Source organism: Leptinotarsa decemlineata, unplaced genomic scaffold (assembly GCF_025532065.1).
Source record: "Leptinotarsa decemlineata unplaced genomic scaffold, Ldec_3_MD MMD2_tig00001973_RagTag_RagTag, whole genome shotgun sequence".
Lineage (NCBI taxonomy): Eukaryota > Metazoa > Arthropoda > Insecta > Coleoptera > Chrysomelidae > Leptinotarsa > Leptinotarsa decemlineata.
The window spans coordinates 4,156,702-4,181,214 of NW_027412572.1; positions in this window are offsets into that span (position 1 = coordinate 4,156,702).

Consider the following 24,513-nt stretch of genomic DNA (forward strand, 5'->3'; position numbering starts at 1 on the left):
TTAACTGGCTGTCAAAAAAAGGTATTCAGTTTGAGACGAATTCAGTAAAGAAGGAACTACTAGCCATAGTAAAACAACATAAATCTCGCTTCATGAAATATGCCGTAGAAGATGTAGCAGAAAAGTATAAAGTAACTGTGCTGCGCCTACCGCCATATCATTGCGAATTAAATCCTATAGAACTTATATGGGCACAAGTTAAAGGATATGTTGCAAGGCACAATACCACATTTAAAATGAAAGATGTCAAGGTATTGTTTGATCAAGCCATTATGGAAATCACATCAGAAAACTGGCAAAAACCAATCCAGCATGTTTTAAAAGAGGAAGATAAAATGTGGGAACTGGACAACTTGGTCGATCAGGTGGTTGACCCTATAATTATAACACCAGGGGATGATGACAGTTCTTCGGATGAAGACTATACTGATGTAGAATAATTTAATTGAATTGTAAATATACTGTAGCGGGATAAGCAATCTGGACAGAGACCAGTGTATCAGTGACAGTGACACTTTTGCTTAGGTTAGGGTTTAGAATTAAGGGTAGTCTGAATAATTATTTTCTCGGAAGGTTCTCGAAAATTGTACCTAGTAATCTCTAGAACATTCAATTAGGGTATAAATACAGTTTTGTTAAACGTTAAGGGAAGTTCACAGTTTTAGTATTGTTCAAGTGTCAAATTGTAATAACGTATCCAGTAAAGTTCTTGTCGTTTTTGTGAATAAATTGATTTAAAGTCCCCACAAGTGTTTCAATACGTAAAGTTCGTTCGTGTGTGTTTGTGAGTATTTCCCGATTTCGGTTCGTATATATTTTATTGTTACATTTTATATTTTTTTAATAACACTGTTCTGCTGTATTAAATTTTTATTTCCTTTAATATAATTTTTATGAATGCATATTCTTTTGGCAATTATCCCACTAGCGCGCCTCTGGCTCAGTATTTATCCGTCGATAACAATGGACAAATCCCTTAAAACAGGGTGATACCTACCTGCTCTTTATGAAACGACATAATTTTGCAATGCGGACTAGGGAAGTGACAGAATTTATTGACGGATCACCCTGTAGCGCTTTTGAATACTTAATGAGATTTTATTACTCTACACTCTTTTGAAATAGACTATAGTCCAGGGTCGAGTGAATTTGAGAGATCATTTGCATATACTAGGAAAAGAATTGGGCCCAGGATAGACCCCTGTGGTTCTCCTTGTGTAATGGGTAGTGTAACAAAAGTTATACATTAAGTCACACTCGATGAAAATATCTTGATTAGTTCTCAAAAGAGTAAAGTACTCTTATTTTGAAATGTCTTGGGAAATGTTATTCTAAAAAGTTGTTCAGCATTGAAAAATACATCTGGATTTGAAGTCATGGCCACCAAAGCGAAGTTTTATTTTTTTACCCTTTTTTTAAATGGGTCCTACGAAAAAAAATTCGCTAAAACGATAAATAAGCAACATCCTGTATACAATGTTTTATTTTGGAACTATGCAATATTAAGAAATAACTACACAACTATTATGTTAACCACGGTAAATTTTTTTGAAGGGTAAAATAATTTTCAAAGTGTTTGGTGCACAATTATTTTTATTTTTTGTTAACACCGAAAATTACTCAAAATATCAAATGACAAAACATCAAAATAAAATAGGTATTTTTGTACAATGAGTTTGTTCCAAAATACCTATTTAATTTGATTTTTTATCAATTGATATTATTGAATATTAAGTTCTTGTTATAATACTATATAATTTTGAGTAATTTTCGGCACCAAAAATTTTGAAAATTTTTTTATGCTGTTAAAAAACTCTGTGTAAATTCACATAACATTACGTTGGCCACAAATAACCAACGTAATGTCATGTGAAAATACAACAGTGGTTGTAACGAAGGCAGTTCAGTATAAATTATGTAGAACAAAAACTGGTGATATAATGGAGAATAACACGAGAACATTTCCTCAAAAGTAACTCAAAATTCTGTGATGAGTAACGCAGTTTCGCAGATGAACTTATGTAATATTTACCTTATTAATAATGTGTTTTCACATTGTATATTTCCATTTTCACTGTATTTTTACAATGTATTATAACAAGGTATTTTCACATATTTGATTGCCATTTCACAATGAACATATATCACTTATGCCTTTATGTTAATTTGAAAGTTGAGTGTTATACAGTGTCACACATAAAGTCTGCATCAAATGGGATTTTTTTTTGTTCATCTCTTCAAGCAACTTTTGATATCTCCATTAGGTTGTGCTTTAAAAATGATGCCAAATGACATGCATATGACCGATCAAGTGATTTTTCTTCCCTGTCAAATTTGACATTTTTTCCAAAAAATGTTCAGAAAAGCAGTTATTGCTCGAAATTTCGAAAATCGGTAAAGAGAAAAGATGGTTGTTTTTTTCATTTTTTACCCATTTACCAATTTTTAGCTCTTAATATGCCACATCATACATTCGTGTTAAACGAATATTGATCTCGACATTCGATTACGAAATGTGGCATACTTCTTCAGTATGTCTAGAAGGCTGATGTGCTTTTCTAAAATTACTGTCAACCGAGCCAGTAGATTTAAACTTAGCTATTATCCTACTAACTGTTGACTGATGATAATTTCTTGCAGGATGTCTGGCATTGAAAATATCAGCTACTTGTCGGTGACCGGTATTCTTGCCGCATATTAAAACGATTTCAATTTTCTCTTGAAGATTCAGCATTTTTAACAACACACTAGACAACGAATAAACTATTTTAAATCTAAAACTGATAAACACTATTTTGAGTAATTCAACAAATGTCATATGACAATAAAATATTTTACTTATTCAGTTCAGTTAAATTTCTTCCACAGTAATTTCGTTGTAATTTTTCGTAATTAGTAAATCAAAGTTTAACTGTTTGAAAAGTGCAGTAAAGAATAAATTATTGACTTTTCATTGATATTGTTTTTTAATTATGCTTATGTATCAAGCTATTTCGCAAAAAGTAGAAATGAAGTGAAATATTTATCTGTTTTTAAAAACTGTATCATTTTTGGCATAATTTTTTCTGATGTTTTAAATTTTTGCGAAATAAGTTGAATTTAGAATCGCAATTGGTAATAAAAATGCGCTGGAAAGATAAGTTAGGCATAAAGCACTAACTTTGTTGAGGTTTGGCTGAATTTGAGAAATCGGCAAATGTCAAATTTTCGAAAAACTGTAAAAAAACTAAGAACTAAAAATTGGTATATGGGTAAAAAATGAAAAAACAATCATCTTTTCTCGTTACCTATTTTCGAAATTTCGTGCAATAACTGCTTTTCTGAACGTTTTTTGGAAAAAATGTCAAATTGGACAGGGAAGACAAATCACTTGATCGGTCATATGCATGTCATTTGGCATCATTTTTAAAGCACAACCTAATGGAGATATCGAAAGTTGCTTGAAGAGATGAACAAAAAAACAAAGTATGTCAGATAAATCTTTCTCTTAAATTTATATATCAGAGTATTCCTATTGTTACCATTTCTGGATTGAAAATTCCACGTAGGTAGCTATAGCTGCCTTTTGTAAATACTAGATCTTCTTACGAAAACCACAAATTCAGTGTTCTATCAAAAAAATATATTTTTCATAATTATTACACCTTTCTAAAAATACTGAATAAATAAATTAATGCAACATTTACACTTCTTTGCCGACATACGCTTATGAAGTTTTCATTATGTTTTAATATTATTCCTAAGCCATTTTGTTACTTATTTGACTTATTTGAAATCCGCATATATAATAGAGTTACACAATACAAGTGTTCAATCACTTAGGTGCGAAACTCAGTAATGTAATCAGAAATTAGTATAGGTCTCCAAATCTTCGATTAACTTGCTGAACTATAAAATTTATAGTATATTTCCTAGTAAAAAGATATGGTATATATAAATATATATGTATGTATATATATATATATATATATATATATATATATATATATATATATATATATATATATATATATATATATGTATATGTGTTTGTGTGTATATATATATATATATATATATCATATCATATTTATTGTATTGTTATCATTTTCAATTGTATAAATTGTATATTGATTTTGAGAATCCTATTGTTACAGTGCTTTGGTATAATATTATTATATTAAATATTAAATAAATAAATAAATATAAGAAACAAAACAGGTCCAACTATTGATCCTTGCGGTACCCCACATATCATTATTTTTCAACTGATTATGACACCAATATAGAGATATATTGCTTTCTATTCATTAAATAATTTTCAAACCAATTATAAACTAAACCTCCGATACCTTATGCATTATTGTCAGAAGAAATTCATGGTCCACAGAATCAATTCAGGTCTAATGGAAGAACTCCACATGTTTTGTTCGAATTTGAATCTAGCTGGAATTGGGTTATAGAATCTAATACTGCCGACTCTGTGTCACATTTTTTTCGAAATCCGTATTGCCTATCATATTATAAATTTGTCTTTTCAAGATATTCAAACAACCTAGATTCTAGAATAAACTGATTTTTCAATAATCTTAGATGAAACTAGTGAAAGTGAAATTGGTCTATAATTTGTCATTTGGTCTATTTTACTTGCTTTAAATGATGGTTTCACTTTGGCAATTTTAGCATTATGAGATACCAAACCTGTTGAAAAAAAAAGACTTATCAATTTACTTATCAGTGGTGATAATTGTGATTTAACTTTTTTTAATTCCATCGTATCGTATTACTAGAGTTTTTTCCCAACACCAAATCGTTATTTTCAACACCTCGACATGTGTTTCGATCACCAAGTGATCTTCTTCAAAGAGGAAGATTAAAACTTCTCTTTGAAGATGATCACTTGTTGATCGAAACACGTGTCGAGGTGTTAAAAATAACGATTTGGTGTTGGGAAAAAACTCCAGTAATAATCAAATTGTCTACACCAAAGATTCCAAACAGTTCATCATAAGTAGACAATTTGAGGCCTACAAAATATGGGAAAACCTGTAATGAAAAGAGAGGATTAACAATCTCAATTTCCTTTATAAAAGTTTCTGAATGAGCAATATACAATACCAGAAACGTAAACATAATGATCATTAGATTTCTGGTTTTTAGTAGGTATTATAATTTCGACAAGTAGTTTACGACCCACAGATTATTGGATAATCGTTATTCGAGAGAAGATAGGTCATCATGTTTATGAGAATTCCTCTTCAAAATTTCAATTGTACCTGAAACAAAAATGATGAATGCAAAGTTTATATTCATTATTATTCTTATTTCAGAAGACATTTTTCGACCTTCAGAATACAGGACCAGCTGTTATCGAAAAAATAGGATTAATATTCACCATTTCCGTCATAAAAATGTACAGAAACGCAAAAAAATACCAGAAACGGGGTTATCATAAACTCAAGATATAATTTATGGCCATTGTTATCATCATTTCGGCTAGTAATTTATTACCTATAAAATATGAGTGTCCGTAGCTAATAGAAGATTACCATTATCATGAAAAAAGAAATTATGATCTCCTACTACGTAGTTACGGCTACATCCACACGAAAAAAAAAGATTTGTTGAATGAAAGAAAATTCACTTCATTCAAAGAAATGAAAGTGTCATATATACACGACAAAATATTTTGTTGATGCAAGTAAAAAGAATTCTTGACTCCCAACTATTTCTTCAAGCATATGTTCATTGTATTAAACAAATATTTGATTGAAGAATTGAATTCAAGTAATATTTTGTCTTATTGATAGCGAGAATGATTTAGAGTAATTCGAATATTCTATTGAACAAACAAAATTTAAAGATGGGTGAAATAGTGGATCTGATTGAAATAATCAAATGTATTTTCAATTTGAGTAAAAGTTATGCTGAAGAATCATAATATATCTGCAAGATGTTGGAGAACTTTGCTTGTTTTGATAATGGGAAAATGTCCACTAAAATAATGATTTTGTTGAACAAGTAATGAATAGTAGTTGAACGAACAATGTTTATACCTCATTGTGAGTATCTTGCTGATAGAGTAAAGCATTTCGAAAGTTCAAAATAAGTATGAATAATGATGAACCAAATGAAATAAAGTTACGAATCAAAATCCTTCCCTCTTGTTTGAATTTGGAATTTGGATTCAATTAACCAAATATTATACTAATTTGAGTGTCAGCATCTCATTGGTAGTAATGGAGTTTCAGATCACTTCTACTGAAAATTACTTTTCTCTTCTCTAAAACTACAATATGTTTTTTAAGTTTGTAGATAAAAAGCATTACGTATAGTTTTAGTATATTGAAAAAAGTACTTTTCAGCAGAATCAGAAATACAGAGTCAGTGACTGAATTTTACATGAATCTCCAATCAAAATAGATCAAGTTATTGAATAATTGGTTTGTTCAACAACCCGATTTCTTAATACATGAAATACACTTTGTATCATTTTTCAACTGGATTATTGATCTATTTACGTATCACGATTTTTTAATCAGCTGCTGATGGGAGTCTTGCGGATAATATTTCATATTCAATACTGATTATGTAAATGCCATGGAAAATTGTTCAACATGAGAATGAGCAAAATATAAATAAAAATCGAGAAATTTTAGTAACAAATTTATTCAAACAATAAATTATAATAGACTTTCACAAATGGTTAATCCTAATCTAAAACATCCAATTTAACAAACGGATATACCCTTATTTTTTGATAATAGGAAAAAACACTGACGTACTTCATCACAGAAAAAATTTATTAGAAATATGACTGTGATGACAAAATTTACCTAGCTCTTCGGGCTTTCAAATCTACTAAATTTGAAAATTCTAGCATTTAATTACCTATAGTCCGTTCATAATTTGTTGATAGCTCACTGCAAGTTTGACCCTCATTAGAGAACTGAAATACAGAGAGGACAGCTAATATGATATAATAACAAAAACCAAACTAAAACTGGCGGTTTAAGATGTTTTCGACTAACCCACCTTGTATCTGAAGAAATACAATACAGCTATAAAACTTTTAATCCGATTATGTAGGTATTTTGAGTGGAAATGAGTGACCAGTGTCGTAGAGTATATGATTAAAACATTAGTTACTTTAAATAAATAAATATATTAATATTCTTAAACTGTAGGTACTGTAAACTGTATTTTTATTTTAAAAAAATTTCTTTATTTTATTCAAAAATAATAAGTTAATGCAATTTGTAAAAGATACATTTATTTAATTAATACCTATTTTTAAATGATATAAACTACGATTACTTACAAAACTATTCAAATTCAAAATAAACAGGATCATCTTCGGAATCCGAGTCGTCTTGCAGGTTAATAATTAGCGGTTGTGTCTCTACAGTCGCATCAATTATATTGTCAAGATCCCACATTTTTTGTTCTTCTTCTATTGCATGTCTTACTGCATCTCGCCAATTTTGTTCTGTAATATGTTTTAAAGACTCATATAACAATTCACGTACAGCTTGTATTTTATATGACGTATTTTTTCTAGCCACATAGCTTTTCATTTGTGCCCAAATGAGTTCAATTGAATTTAATTCGCAGTGGTAGGGTGGAAGTCTAAGGACTGTGATGTTTCGTCTTTCCGCCATTTTGTCAACTACGTATTTCTTGAACTTAGATTTGTGTTGCCGGGCAATTTTTAAAAGTTCTGCTGTAACCATTCCATCTTCGTAAGGCAGGGACTTATTCCGCAGCCAGTCAATGATATCCTGTTTCTTCCACGCAGTCGTTGGAAGTCTTTCAACTAGTCGTGAATGATAAGGTGCATTATCTAATACTATAATTGAGTTTGGTGGTATATGTTCAATCATCTGCTCAAAATACTCTTCGAAAACATCAGCTGTCATCTCCTCGTGATAGTCTTTTGTGCTTTTGGATTCAAATTCCAACAAACCATGCTTAGCAAATCCTTTATCACTGCCAATGTGAGAAACTATTAATCTACTGCCTTTACCAGAGGGTGGGGAAATACCAGTAGACCAACCTTCCATAAAGGCTTGCCTGGAGCTTGATATATTTTTATCTGTCCAAATTTTTGTGAGAGTATGACCTGCGTTTACCCACGTTTCGTCCTGATAGTAAATTGGCCTTCCTTCAGCCCGAAATTTTCGTATAGATCTTAGATACTTTCTTCTCTAACATATTATCTCTTCCCGGTCAATCAAAAGTGATTTTCGGTCTGATTTCTCCCACCGGAAATTTAATTCTTTTAAAACTTGCCACAATTTGGTTCGTCCGACATGAGGCAAATCCGGGTCGTCTCTAACTTCTTGTAAAATTTTGTTTAAGTTGGGTATTTCTTTTTTGTAAAAAAATTCGTGAATTTTCCTTCGAATACCATTTTTGGCAAATTCATCAATTTCAATAGGTTTTCTCCCCCTCTTTAAGTATTCGTTTGTATTTGGGTTAGCTACACCTTTTTTTTTCTTTCTGATAGGAACCTATATATTGTTGACTCCCCTACGCCCGTCATGTTGGCACAACTCTTGATTATGTTCTAAACCAGAGCATCGTGAACGTTCAAAATAGTCTTCTCTCTTGGTGAATAGACAGACTTACTGACTGTACGCAACAGTACCGGTGTAAAACTTGATGATGTTGATGATGATGACGAAGCCATCGCAAGCAATCAAACAAAACAAGCAGGAACGGAAGGTACGTATATGTTTGTAGGAATATGAAAAAAAGTTACTCACGCACTGCACAAAATAAATATTAGAGACATTACTGCCGTAGACGCCGAAACACCAACGAGCCGTAAATTAAATGCGATTAAAAAATGTACTAAACCAAAAATTATTTTCGTTCGTAACAACTTCACCCTTTCAAGGCAAGTTTCGAATATAAACTGAAGCTTTATATTTAATGAATAAACACCTCAGGAACCTCCGCCTATGATTTTACGAGTTTTACGACCGTTTTATGACTTGGGCCCTCATTTTGTGCTATCGACAAATCATGAACGGACTATAGGTACAAACCTGAATAATAATGAGTATCTACAGCAAATCGCAAAAATATATAGTTATTCGAGAAAACTGAATATGTTTTTAATTGTAATGGTATACATAATTATTATTAAAGTTATGAATGAAAGACATACCTCTGTTATATATGATTCTTAATTTATTCCATCAATTGCTTCCTTGATTGAATATTTTTCTTTTACCAATTGGGGGAGTGATTTCTTTCATTTCTTCATAGGTGAGCCTTTCAGCTATGTCTAAGGTTACATCATATTTCTACCAGCTGCACTATAAATAAAATAGATCTGCCGTTTGTGAAGGAGGAGGATTGCCATCCTGCTCTAAATGTCACTATTTCTTCTGAAGGGAGGAAAGAAGCTACAAATATTCCATTAGAAATGAGGTATAACTTTAAAAAGGCCGATTTTCTTGAATTGAGTCGCACTTTCAGAGATATCGAGTGGCATACAGTTCTTAATGAAAGCGATGTTGAAGTGGCTTTAGGTAAATTTTATAGTTTGTGGAATGACGTGGTAGCAAGTGTCTCCCTAAAATTAGTTTCGGTAAGAATAACAATTCGTATCCAATTTGGTTTACTAAAGAGATAAAGGATCTGATGAGAGAAAAAGAGAGATACAGGAAATTGAAAATGTTATCAGTTTATTATGAAAATAAATTCAAAGAGTTGAGTTGCAAATTAAAAAAAATAATTATAGTCCGTTCATAATTTGTCGATAGCACAAAATGAGGGCCCAAGTCATAAAACGGTCGTAAAACTCGTAAAATCATAGGCGTAAAATCATATTCATTAAATATAAAGCTTCAGTTTATATTCGAAACTTGCCTTGAAAGGGTGAAGTTGTTACGAACGAAAATAATTTTTGGTTTAGTACATTTTTTAATCGCATTTAATTTACGGCTCGTTGGTGTTTCGGCGTCTACGGCAGTAATTAACGTCTCTAATATTTATTTTGCGAATTTTGTGCAGTGCGTGAGTAACTTTTTTTCATATTCCTACAAACATATACGTACCTTTCGTTCCTGCTTGTTTTGTTTGATTGCTTGCGATGGCTTCGTCATCATCATCAACATCATCAAGTTTTACACCGGTACTGTTGCGTACAGTACCGTCTGTCTATTCACCAAGAGAGAAGACTATTGTTTTGAACGTTCACGATGCTCTGGTTTCTCAGAATCCCACAAACACTGTTCAGAACATAATCAAGAGTTGTGCCAACATGACGGGAGTCAACAATATATAGGTTCCTATCAGAAAGAAAAAAAAGGTATAGCTAACCCAAATACAAACGAATACTTAAAGAGGGGGAGAAAACCTATTGAAATTGATGAATTTGCCAAAAATGGTATTCGAAGGAAAATTCACGAATTTTTTTACAAAAAAGAAATACCCAACTTAAACAAAATTTTACAAGAAGTTAGAGACGACCCGGATTTGCCTCATGTCGGACGAACCAAATTGTGGCAAGTTTTAAAGGAATTAAATTTCCGATGGGAGAAATCAGACCAAAAATCACTTTTGATTGACCGGGAAGAGATAATATGTTGGAGAAGAAAGTATCTAAGATCTATACGAAAATTTCGGGCTGAAGGAAGGCCAATTTACTATCAGGACGAAACGTGGGTAAACGCAGGTCATACTCTCACAAAAATTTGGACAGATAAAAATATATCAAGCTCCAGGCAAGCCTTTATGGAAGACTGGTCTACTGGTATTTCCCCACCCTCTGGTAAAGGCAGTAGATTAATAGTTTCTCACATTGGCAGTGAAAAAGGATTTGCTAAGCATGGTTTGTTGGAATTTGAATCCAAAAGCACAAAAGACTATCACGAGGAGATGACAGCTGATGTTTTCGAAGAGTATTTTGAGCAGATGATTGAACATATACCACCAAACTCAATTATAGTATTAGATAATGCACCTTATCATTCACGACTAGTTGAAAGACTTCCAACGACTGCGTGGAAGAAACAGGATATCATTGACTGGCTGCGGAATAAGTCCCTGCCTTACGAAGATGGAATGGTTAAAGCAGAACTTTTAAAAATTGCCCGGCAACACAAATCTAAGTTTAAGAAATACGTAGTTGACAAAATGGCGGAAAGACGAAACATCACATTCCTTAGACTTCCACCCTACCACTGCGAATTAAATCCAATTGAACTCATTTGGACACAAATGAAAAGCTATATGGCTAGAAAAAATACGTCATATAAAATACAAGCTGTACGTGAATTGTTATACGAGTCTTTACAACATATTACAGTACAAAATTGGCGAGATGCAGTAAGACATGCAATAGAAGAAGAACAAAAAATGTGGGATCTTGACAATATAATTGATGCGACTGTAGAGACAACCGCTAATTATTAACCTGCAAGACGACTCGGATTCCGAAGATGATCCTGTTTATTTTGAATTTGAATAGTTTTGTAAGTAATCGTAGTTTATATCATTTAAAAATAGGTATTAATTAAATAAATGTATCTTTTACAAATTGAAAGTAACTTATTATTTTTGAATAAAATAAAGAAATTTTATAAAATAAAAATACAGTTTACAGTACCTACAGTTTAAGAATATTAATATATTTATTTATTTAAAGTAACTAATGTTTTAATCATATACTCTACGACACTGGTCACTCATTTCCACTCAAAATACCTACTTAATCGGATTAAAAGTTTTATAGCTGTATTGTATTTCTTCAGATACAAGGTGGGTTAGTCGAAAACATCTTAAACTGCCAGTTTTAGTTTGGTTTTTGTTATTATATCATATTAGCTGTCCTCTCTGTATTTCAGTTCTCTAATGAGGGTCAAACTTGCAGTGAGCTATCAACAAATTATGAACGGACTATAGGAAGTTTTGTCTATAATAATGAGTTTGTGGACGAAGATAAAACTGCCGACGTATTTGCAAAATTCTTTTCGTCAGTCTTTTGTTCCGAACCTGCAACTTATAACATGCATTTCAAAGATACACATAATGGTTTAAGAATTTGTAATGAATCATTTAACATAGACTCTATTTGCGAGACTGACTTTAATGCAGCAATGAAAAAACTGAAGCCCAAGAAGGCAGAAGGTACAGATGGTATTCCTCCTTATATTTTGAAAGGCTGTAGTGAATGGCTGAAAGTTCCATTGATTTATATTTACAACTTGATCATTAAAACTGGTTCATTCCCAACTGCTTGGAAAACTTCTATAACAATACCAATACACAAGTCGGGAAACAAAATGGATGTGGAAAATTATAGGGCAATTTCCATAATGTGTGCTCCAGCGAAACTATTTGAGCAAATCATTTTTATCAAACTCAGCAATTACACTCATAAATATACAGGGCTTTTCATAGTGAGCGTTAATTATCCATTTCTGGCAAACTATTCAACGGATCAACCTGAAAACTCCACAGTATGCATAAGTCAATATGACCTACACGTCTAAATTATTTTAGACGAAGCGGCGTTGTCGCTTCTACTGAAAAGTAGCGGCTTCTTTGATTTTTCAAATGGAACACCCCGTATATAATATCATATTATGATTCATTATCACTTTGTCAACAAATTCATATACTATTTCCCTATACCTATCTATTACCGTTTAGAAGATATAAATTAATTTAGATATTTTTTTTACCAAACATGAACTTTTATAAATGCTGATAATCTTGAACTCTCTTGCACTAAAACGATCAAATTTGAAATGGAGTGGAGTGATACTATGAGGATCTTCACTCCGAGTCATATTTTAATTTGCTTCATACAGGGTCTTCAAAAAATGCAGATACTTTGATCTCATGAAAAAATGAGTGGAACTCTATTTTTTCGAATGTAACACCCTGTATATTTCAACATTTTTGAGCTCTACATCCAATTTTAGATTAACTTCGTTAAGATAATACTATTTCTATTTTGAACCGTTTTCGAGATGAACTCTTTCAAACGGAAATTGACATGGTTTCCTTGTTCATCACTCATTTTTGTAAAACAGATTTCGTTTGATGTTTCTCAATTAGTCACAGATAATACAATGAAAAGATAATTATTAAAATACTCCTCAACCATAGAATGAAACTTCTCTTCAAACAATTGTTTTATTAACGCTGAAACACGAACTGAAAATAATAAACCCATAAATTAATCAGTTAATTTAATCGTCAGTGTATTTCAGAATATGTTCAAACACATCTCCACCTCTACTTAAGCAAACATGTAATCTCTTCAAAAGATTGTCATGTGTAGCATTTCTGATCAAGTCTGGAGTCAAACTATTGAAAGCAGTTGTAACTCTCGATTTCATATCTTCCATTGTTGTTATTGGAGTGGAGTAAACCATATTTTTAATGAAACCCCACACGAAATAATCTAATGGATTGCCATCTAGTGTTCTAGGAGGCCAACGAAGATTTCGATTAAAGCTTCGCTGACTGAATGAGAATTATGGGGTGGAGCACCATCCATTTGGTACCATACACGTTCTCTTCCTGGTCTATTATTTAAAATCATTTGAACTCCGTTCCTCAGTAAATCTTCATATTTTGATGCATTCAAATTATCATCATAAAACTCGATATAAAAAATTGACTCATTCTTTATGGCACAAAATACATTGAATTGCCATCTTTCTTGAAAACCCCTTTGGCGGACAACATGGGGATTTTCTGGCGCCCAATAATGACTGTTGTGTCTATTGAAAACTCCATTTTTAGTGAACTTGGCCTTATCTGTCCATATGATACTGTCAAGGAAATGTTCATCCTCTTGAGTCTTGACAAGTAACCATTCAAAGAATTCCACTCTACGAGGTAAATCAGTCTCTTTCAAATGTTGGACACAGTAGAACTTATAGGGATGCCATTTATGCTCATTAAGAATTCGACAAATTGTCACGTAAGGTATACCTATCTCCCTTTCAGCCTCGTGCAGAGAAGAATTTGGAAATGCGTGAAAGTATCCCAAAACTGTTATACCATTGTCATCATAATCCACTTTAGTCCTCTTACGAATGCTTTTTGGACGGAAGGTTCCATTCAACCTACAGTTTTTTAGTAGTCGATTTATCACATCATTATTCGGCTTCGGAAGTTGTGGATATCTTTCATGAAATACTCGGCATGTTCTACTTGCAATTCTATTGCACTCGCCATGAATTATTAATAAATTCAAGAAATCTTCATTACTGTAACCTAATGTTGACATATGCATAAAATTTGGCATTTGGATATAAAATTGCCGTAGACACAACTTTTTCAAGTAACTTTTTGTTAAATTCGACCTAGAAAGGCAATTTTTAATTTTTTTCAAAAAAAAAGTTCAATTTGACAAACACTGAACGTAAGTGGGTCGCAGTTGGCCGCATCATTTTAAGTTAAATTTAAAGCACAAACAAGCGCGCCGAAGTTGAGTTTCATTGAAACCTTTCATAAAAAAGTTTCCCATATGGTGCGCACTTCAATGGTGACACTGTATAAGGCGTCAACTCTGTTTCTTTTCATCAATGTATTTGAGTTTTCTTTCTTTCTTAGTTTGGATAATACAACTCTATGTATACGGTATACAGGGTGTAAATAAATAAGTGTAAAATTCCTCATCGAAAAAAAAAGGATTTTTCATATAAAGAAATTTCATTCCTTGTTAAAATACAGCCCCTCAAAGGGGGTACATGAAATTTGTATAACAATTTTTTTCACAAGCACTAAAAAAGTTACAATATTGAAATTAACCTGACGTTTTGTGCTACCAAAAAGACACTAAGCCAGTAATTTATTTGGTTTATCTCATGGTTGTAAGGGGTGGAAAACGCAACCCCTAAAATTTATTTCTAATGTAACTTTTTGTCTTATTATTTGTTCACCATTCAAAAATTCATTTCCGATAGCGTTTCATTCTAAAAAAAAATGTCTCTTGGGTTTTTTGCCTAAAATAAACCAGTTCGCAGCAAACATTATTTTACGAACAACTACAGAGATACATCGTCATAAATGCGAAAATACTAAACTAATCTATCTAGTAGGTCGCTACTAGCAATAGTGACAATTAAATTGGTATGACGCTGTCAGTTTCTGAATTTTCGAAATTGAATTAAGTATATGTGTGCATTCTACTCGCTTTCTCAGCGCTCTAGTCTGAAAACGGTTGACTTTACAGAAAAATGCAAGAGACAGTTTTTGTAGATAATCGTATGAGGAATAATTTTTGTAATGACCTTCATTGACCTCCGAGCCATAGGTCCCGAGATATTCGCGAAAAACTGATTTTCGTGACCTTTTGACCCTTATAACTTTTTTAGCCGGCACGATATCAATGTCGATTTCCACGTCTTCATTAAAACGTCACAATGAAGGTGTATACCAAAATTCAGCTCAGTAGGAATTTTTCCGCAGATTGAGGTTTAAAAAAACCTAAAACGACTGGATTATTAATTCTCGTGTAAGTACATACTGTTTTTTGGCATCACTCTCTGCTAGTAATGAAAAAAAATCTGCGTAGGTTTATGAAAAATACCTACGATTAATTTTTAAACTTATTTATACACGCCTCTCATGTAATACAAAGAAACTGCCGTCGCATCGTTCCCTAAATATTTTGTTTTTATGACATTCGAATTGACTTTGTACATACTAAATTGTATTCTGAAAATGCAGCTGGGAGAAGAGTAAAAAGAGTTCAAATAATTTATCTCAGTCGGCCGAATATCAAAGAATCACATACGCCGCCGCCGGCCCCACTCTTTTCCGAAAATTCCCATTGGTCCTTCTCCGAAATGCGCCTGGAACAAGCCACCATTTCTCCTCTCTTGTTTCTCGAATTCCCCCTCTCCTACAAAGAGTTCATGGCCATCAGTCGACTACCTGCAGTTACTATAGGAACTTGATTATGATCTGTTGGCTTTAGTAGTTGCCTTGTTTTCATGTGGGAAAGTGTAGTGTTGTTGGTGCTTTGCTGTCTCAGATGTTTGCCCAGATTTATTTGCAGTAAGAATTAATTTCTAAACATCATTAGCCTAGTCGAATCAGGATTTGACAAAACTTTGTACTGGCAATTTTCTTTCGGTGTTCCTTGTGGAGTTACCGGTAGTCTAAATTTGAGTTACCCGGCTACCCGTTGCGTCATCCTTCCTCTTGAATTTAAGGGTTGATATTTATTTAGTGAATAACACGTTCATTTTCAATTTTACAGTTATTGTGAAAGTTTTTTAAAACTTGATTTTCTACAATATTGGTTCTCCTCAATTTTATCCTAGGATCGATATTTTTAGATCTATACCGAAAAGAGAGTGATTTTTTTGTTTTATAAGAAACACACTGTTAAAAATATTTGTGTAAATTCACATAACATTACGTTGGCCACAAATAACCAACGTAATGTCATGTGAAAATACAACAGTGGATGTAACGAAGACAGTCCATTATAATTTATGTAGAACTAAAACCGTTGATATAATGGAGAATAACATGAGAACGTATGTGTTTTTCCACATGAAACAGTGAAAAATGAATTGGAATAATTCTGCATATGTTATGTAATTTTAAATAATGTTTCAAGTAAATTTCTTCAAAATTAATTCAAAATACAGAATTTTGGTAATGCAATTTTGCAGAAGAACTTATGGAATAATTACCTTATTAATAATGTGTTTTCATATAATACAATATTCCAATGTAATTTCACAATGGGCATATTTCACTTTGCCTTTATGTTAAGTAATTTGAAATTCCATAAACTACACCACATGATTTTATCTCCAAAACAAAGTTTTGGAGTTGATTTGAAAGTTAAGTGTTATATATCAAAGGGAAAGTTTTATCAAGTATAGCACTAAATTAAAACTATGTCTGATGAAACTTTCTCTTGGATTTATATATCAGGGCATTCCCATTGTTACCATTTCCGGATTGAAAATTCCACGTAGGTAAATAGCTATAGTATATAGCTATAGTTGCCTGTTGTGAACTTATCAACTAATCTTCAGAACATGAATTTTAGTACATACTGAGAAATGAAACATGGCATTCAACAATAATAACCAACTAGAAAATAAATTTAAAAATAGTTGTTGAAACTTAGCTGCATCAATTTAACATAAATATAAGTGCAGCATATATTGCATGAACATTTGAAAAAAAAGTAAATTTCAAACATGAAAACACATTCAATTAGCTTTCTGTTACAATGAAACTCAAAGAGTATTATAACCTCTAAGAAAAGAATTTCACTTTTGAAGTTTGACAAATTTGTTCATGAAACCGTTTCCTTGAACGGTTTCAGCTTTTTACATTTAAAACCCGAACTTACCAATCTGTACAATGGTGGAAGTAAGTAACTGAAATTCCGGACGGTTTCAAATCTGCAAAGTTCTGAAATGATTATTGACATGACTACATTTGTGAATGCCAGGCTATTATACAGGGTGTTCCTTAAACACATGCTAATATTTAAGGAGATAATTCTTAGACCCATTTTAAGGAAAAAACGTCCTATGGACGTATGTCCTAAACGCCTTAACTTTTGAGATACAGGGTGGCAAAGTTTTCAAAAATAATCAGTTTTTTAATAATAACTGAGATAATTTTTTAGACATCTTTGGCATATTTGGTACATATGTTTCATGCCTCAAGGCGCATTTTCTGATGTACAATTTTCTTAATTTTCTCTGCCAGTGGCGTACGTACGAGTTTTGAAATGTATATTTTTGGTGAATCGTGCATCGACTGAAAGCAAACTAAGAGATCAGATTTGTTGCAAAATAATTGAGGATCTAAAAGGTATTTATTTGTTGTCAGATGCACTGTTCTCAATTAAAATTACGTCATAACGCAGCACCGCTTAATAATTTTTGAAAACATAAATTTAATTATCCTGGAATAAATGACGTGTAGCAGAATTTATTTACTGCACTTCTTGGAAATATGGAGTTTGCCGATATGTGATTTCTTTTAAAGATCAAAAGCAGAAAAAACAGCGTACCCACCATAGCAATAAAAAACGAATTCTCTGTATGTACAAACGTCAGTAGCTAATATTGATGTTGGTTTAAAGTAAGGTGTTGGTGTTAAAAACTGTCACAGCGCGTTTTGATTGATTTTGAAGTGTTATTGAAGTTATTTTGGTAGTCCGCTGTTTTTCTGAATATCAGTAAATATGGTAAATTATACGAATGCGGAAATGGCGCAAATGCATTACGTATATGGCCTTGCCGATGGTAATGCAACAGAAGCCAGGCGCATTCATCAGGAAAGATATCCTTATCGTGCCTTACCAGATAGCCGAACCTTTTCAAATATTCATCGTCGACTTGGGGAAACTGGTAGTTTCAAGAAAGGGACTCCGGAAGGTAGACCTCGTGTAGTAAGAACTCCTGAAATTGAGGAAGCGGTGCTACAAGAAATTGAGGAACATCCTGAGACGAGTACGAAGAAGATCGCTAGAACTCTGGATATTTGTCATCAAATTGTTTGGCGTATTTTGGTTGATTTTTTGTTATACCCATACCATATTTCAAGAGTGCAGGCATTACTCCCCAGATATTTTCCACAGCGTGTGAACTTCAGTCAGTGGTATCTACAAAGTATTGCACTAAATCCGCAGTTTGAGACACAAATTTTGTTCACAGACGAAGCAAATTTTTCTCGGAATGCCATTCAAAGTTTCCATAAGAATCATGTGTGGGCTGAAGAAAATCCCCATGCAATAACCGAAACCCATTTCCAACACCAATTTTTGGTTAATGTATGGGCAGGAATTATAGGTGATCATCTAATAGGCCCATTTTTTCTACCAGGACGCCTTGATGATCGTTCTTATTTACACTTTCTCGAAGAAGACTTACCTGGGTTATTGGAAGATATGCCACTTGCGTTAAGGAATCGAATATGGTTCATGCACGATGGCGCCCCTGCTCATTTCAGTGTAATTGTCTGAAACCATTTAAATACAGTTTATCCTAATCGTTGGATAGGTCGCGGAGGACCTCAGCAATGGCCAGCAAGATCCCCCGATCTCAACAATTTAGATTTTTTTTATGGGGTAACCTTAAAACTCTTGTGTATAAAACTCCCGTTAATACTTTAGAAGATTTAAGAGAGCGAATAGTTGCCTCGTGTGAAATTATACGAAATACGCCGGGAATATTTGAACGGGTGCGTAATTCCATGCGTAGAAGGGCGGAAGCATGCAGGTGCAGGTGGCCACTTCCAACAATTTTTATAATCAGTTTTGGTATTATTACTAATTAACAAATTTGTGCTATTCGTTTAGACTTACTGTCACAAAATAAAATAAAACGTTTTAGTGAATATTTTATTTTTTTGCAGATTATGTTTTCAAATATTATGAGGGAATTGGTAATGCGTTATGAAGCAATTTTCAGATTCTCATTAATTTCAGAATTGATCTAATTTCTTAATTTGCATTCTGTCGATTTTTACTTTTTTGAGTGAAAATCATGCGTCGGACAAAGAAATACCACGAGATCAAATTTTCTCAAAAATAAATGAGGATTTTAAAAATCATTCAATTTTGAAAAGAAAGCATTGGCGTAGTACTTTTTCCCCTAAAATATTCAATGCGAAACCCGTAGGGATGCCACTGTTTGAAAAAATACAAATTTGTGTACATCAGAAAATGCGTCTTGAGGCATGGAACATGTGTACCAAATATGCCAAAGATGTCTGCAAAATTATCTCAGTTATTATTAAAAAACTGATTATTTTTTAAAACTCAGCCACCCTGTATCTCAAAAGTTTAGGCGTTTAGAACATACGTCCATAGGAAGTTTTTTTCTTAAAATGGGTCTTAGAATTACCTCCTTAAATATTAGCATGTGTTTAAGGAACACCCTGTATAGTTCCTATTTCGCGTATCATGTACATGGCTACTACTAGTCGCCGTTTTTTTGTTTTTGTGTAGATTAAGAACTAGTTTCAAGAAGAATAGCTGTCTGACATCCATTACTTTGGTTTCATTATTTAACATTTCCGTTGAATAGTCTTGTGGCTTACGGAAAATAACTTTAAGAATTCTCTTTTGTATCATTTCCAGCGGAGATTTTCGATTAGAAATCATGAATATTTATTATTACGATTGAGATTTGATATTGTTGTGTGATTTCATTCAAAATTGGTATCTAGGGGTCTTTGTGGACGGACATTATGTTTTTTTTTCAATATTTATGCCGATGAAATCAAAATTTACGAAAAATCATTAATGTAAATGAAAAAAACTGTATTCATAAATGAAAAATATGTTTTTAATATGTATACCATAGGTCATATCCTTTCTGTGATCAAAAGATTGAAAAGCTTTCTGCTCGATGTTCAGTTTGAGTTTGTATATACTAAATAGTTATTCTTGTGCAACTTACGTCACACAAAGAATATGATCTCCGTTTTGTTTTTTTTTTGCATGAGGCTTTCGAGTTGCATACAGACAATATTCAATACAAAATGACGGTTGTCATTTTGTTAACCTAAATTTGGTTGGAATATGTCAAATAATGAAATAATGTAAACGTAGTTTCAAAACTTAATTTATAAGAATAAGATCAAAAAATCGATCATTACAAATATCAAAAATATCCCGTTTCATAATGCCAGTCCAAAAAGAACCTTAGATATCAATTTTGAATGAAATCACAGAATAATATCAAACCTCAATCGTAATTATAAATATTCATGATTTCTAATCGAAAATTCTTTATATTGGATCTCACAAACCGTACCGCTTGTTTATCGAATCTGAGAATAAATCACAAATTTCTTCATCTGATTATATGAAGCAAAGTTCATTACTTTTGAAATTAACGTTTATCATTGTTATGAATTAGTTCATTTGGAATAATTTAATTTCAACCCACTAAACCACGTGCTTCATTATAAAGTCATAAAAATTCAGTAGTTGGTATAAAAACTGGCGCCATTTCCATAATCATTAACAATAAATCAGATTTCCTGTAGGAACTATTTGAACAGAATATATTTTCACCTGAAATAATTTATTTCATAAATATATAGTATCCCTTCGGTTATTAACTAAACCGACCGCCACTGTTTTATGGTCCAACTTACTTCCAGTAAACAAAGTTATGCTGCCTTCAATTTAAGGATGGAAAAGGCCTCTCTATTGTCTTTCGTTACTGTAAGACAGTTACTTTTTTCCATTTAATCGTCTTTGTATATGTTATGGTTTAGAATGTATCATTGTTACCACATGATAAAAGAAACTACCTGTATATAGGATTAGAATATAATCCCAGATTGATTCCTAGAACTGATAATTTATTTATAAGGAATTGTTATATAAAACCCACAAATTTTGATATTTCAATTATTATTCATTCAATCAAAATGAATGGATAACAAAATAATACTTTGTCTGAAGAGTAGAATTGAAAAATTAGTTCCTTGCAACACTAAAACGAAAAAATTTGCTATTGTTGAAAAATATATTGATGGGTAACTTTTTCCCTAAACAATTAATAAATAAAATCACAAATAGTAAAACAGAATATCGTCCAGCACAATTGAAGTTTTCAATAAAAAAAAGAATATTGAAATTTCTGGAAAAAATATCGTCAATTTTTTGTTTCGGTGTTCTCGAAAATGCCGTTTTTTGAAGTATGTGCCCCTTGAAGATCATTCTGAATCCGTCACTGTGAGAGGTTCACTTTTAAGCACATCACCAATTTACAGTACGGCACATAAAATATAGAAGATAAGAATTTTAGGTGCATATCATCCATTTCTTGCTGTATGAAAATTCGTTTTATTACTATTTCAACTATTTTTTTGTGAGCATGTCCCCCTAAAAATTACCTTGAATACGCCTGTGTGAGAAGTCTAGAATTGAGGTCACCTCTTCAATTCTTACTTTCCTTTCCAGTCGTCCATCGACAGTCTAGAGATGAGAGAGAAAGTATGCATCTGCCTCCTTCCACTTTAATTTCTGCACCCCCTCTCTCATTTCTTGGAATGTGCGAAATTCCTTTGATCCTACTCGAGTCTGAAATTTCTAGTCTGTAAGTTCGGAGTCTCAGATGGTTCGGTTTGATCGCGTGCTTTATTTCTGTGTACTTTACAAGTGAAATACTATTTGTTAATATTTGTTTATTGTATTGCAGCCACACAAGAGTAACGACCAACTGGACAAGGTGAGTGAATTTGAATCAGTATAATTAGGATTTGAGAATGCACACATTTTTACTGGCAATTTTCTTTCGGAATTCTTCGGGAGGCACTGCCAGTCTAAATCTAGGTTCCGGGGTAGCAGACCCGTTGCGTCATCCGCCATCTCAATGTAAGGGTTGAATTTTATTTATTGAATAACTTGTTCATTCTTAATTTTATATGAAAAATAGTTATCAGGAAAGTTGTTTGAAATTCAATTTCCTACTATTTTGGTTACTATACATTTTTCGTATGTTCGTTATTTCGGATGTTTAAATGAAAAATAAATATAGTTTAGAAAACTAAAAAACACGTTTTTAAAGAACATCGAACTAAAAAGTTATCAAGATAAATTTTTAAGTAAGCTTGAAACAATAACGAAAGAAAAATACTAGGTATTATTGTGAAAAAAGCGACAGACGGTTGATATACAAAAGCGGCCACGCTTTTTCCGGCACATTTAGTATTTTTCGTTCGTTATTGTTTCAAGCTTACTTAAAAATTTATTTTTACCTTTTTAGTTCGATGTTCTTTAAAATCGTGTTTTTTAGTCTTTCAAACTATATTTATTTTTCATTTTTTTAGTTTCATATGCCGTAAACCCGAGTTTTTGTGTCTTTTTAAACTATATTTATTTAAAAAAGATTTGGAAAGCTGAATAAACCTATTTGAATTAATGAATCGAATAGGTTTTTTGTATTAAAATGTATAATTTTTAAAATTCTTGCAAAGCGCTTTCGACTTTCGTCATCATCATTGCTCACCTGAAAGTAAGTGACCTAATTGAAAAGGAAGTTTAGTGAGAATTGAAGTTGTAAAATTTTTAAGGTTAAAAAATTTGGAAAATTGTTTGAGATTACTTACTTATCAGGCAACAGGAAGTATCAAATTAAGTAAATTGCACATTTGTAATATTTGACTTACATAAAACAAAATAGGCTTATAGCCAAGAAAATACATTTTTGGATTGAGGACATGCGCTTCAGTCGAAGTATCATATGAAGAAGGACAACTTGAGACAGAATGTGTCAAGTGTCATGTTGAAATAATGGTACCAACTTGAGGAGTGATCCATTATGGATTTGATTGAATATGTAAGGTAACGGAACCAGTAGTTGACATCTTGAGAAAAAATATATACAAATCTGAGAATAAAACGGTTACAGATTTAAATATTTTTATTGACTATGTCTCAAGATAGTTAATATTTGTAAAATAATAAATTAACTGAAAATATTTACAAAATGTAATATTAAACAAAAAATGCTAGATTTTCTTACAGGTTGCAAATTAACCAGTAGATGACATTCAATATTTTCATAATTCCAGTAGTTGACACCTACAGGGTCCAGTAAATGACGATATTTTAACTATCCAGCAACTTCAAGCATTTTCTTAAATTCATATTTTAATCGATCTCCAGCACAAGTTATATTGGGAAATTCTAACTTCTCAATGAGTTGGGAAATATTAATGAAACTTACGTCCTTCTCATTCAACTTAAATACGCTTTTTGTTTAATTACAACTTCAACTTCATCATTGTTGCACACTTCTTGTATAACGCACACAAATTTATATTCCTTCTTTTTACCTGGAAATGAATTATACACTTGTGTGGAGTTTTGTCCATTGTTAGGAATATTTTCAGTTGTCGAGTCTGTATTACGTTATTTGTATCTTTTTCTGTGTCACACACTTTAATTTTTTTTCCAATATTGTTCGTACCATTCCACACAAAACTGATATCCATCAAGGCTATCACCAGACTCTTGCCATTCTTCACAACTTTCTGAATCTGAAGAAATAAAAATACTTTTATTTTGCGCGTTTTTCGTTTATTTCCTATAAGTTGCACTTTTTCTTGTTTTTCTTTTTTTATTTTTTCTCGTTCTTCTTTTTTCCGTGTTCTTTTCTCCGCCCTTAGTTTTTTATTTTCCTCTTGTACTGCTTTTTCCATTTGCTTTTTCTCGTGATATTGTTGCCATTGTTTTGCCGTAATAACTGAAGGTACTTTTTCTTTCTTAACTCGTTTTAATTGCTTTGACTGTTTGGACTCAGGCCAAAATAAAGCTTTTTTAAATGGAGATGGAACCACATATGATGATGTCGACGGTTGTCTCAATTCTAGGGCTTCTGTTTGACTTCTTTCGGGTGTAAAATGTTTTGTTGTTTTAGTTGGTGAGTTAACAGAAGATGAGGGTGTTTTAAATTACTCATTCATTACCAATATTTGGCTCCTATAGAGGAACATTAGATTCAGAAGGTACTTCAGTTTCTTTCCTATCATTACCAATATTTGGCTCTT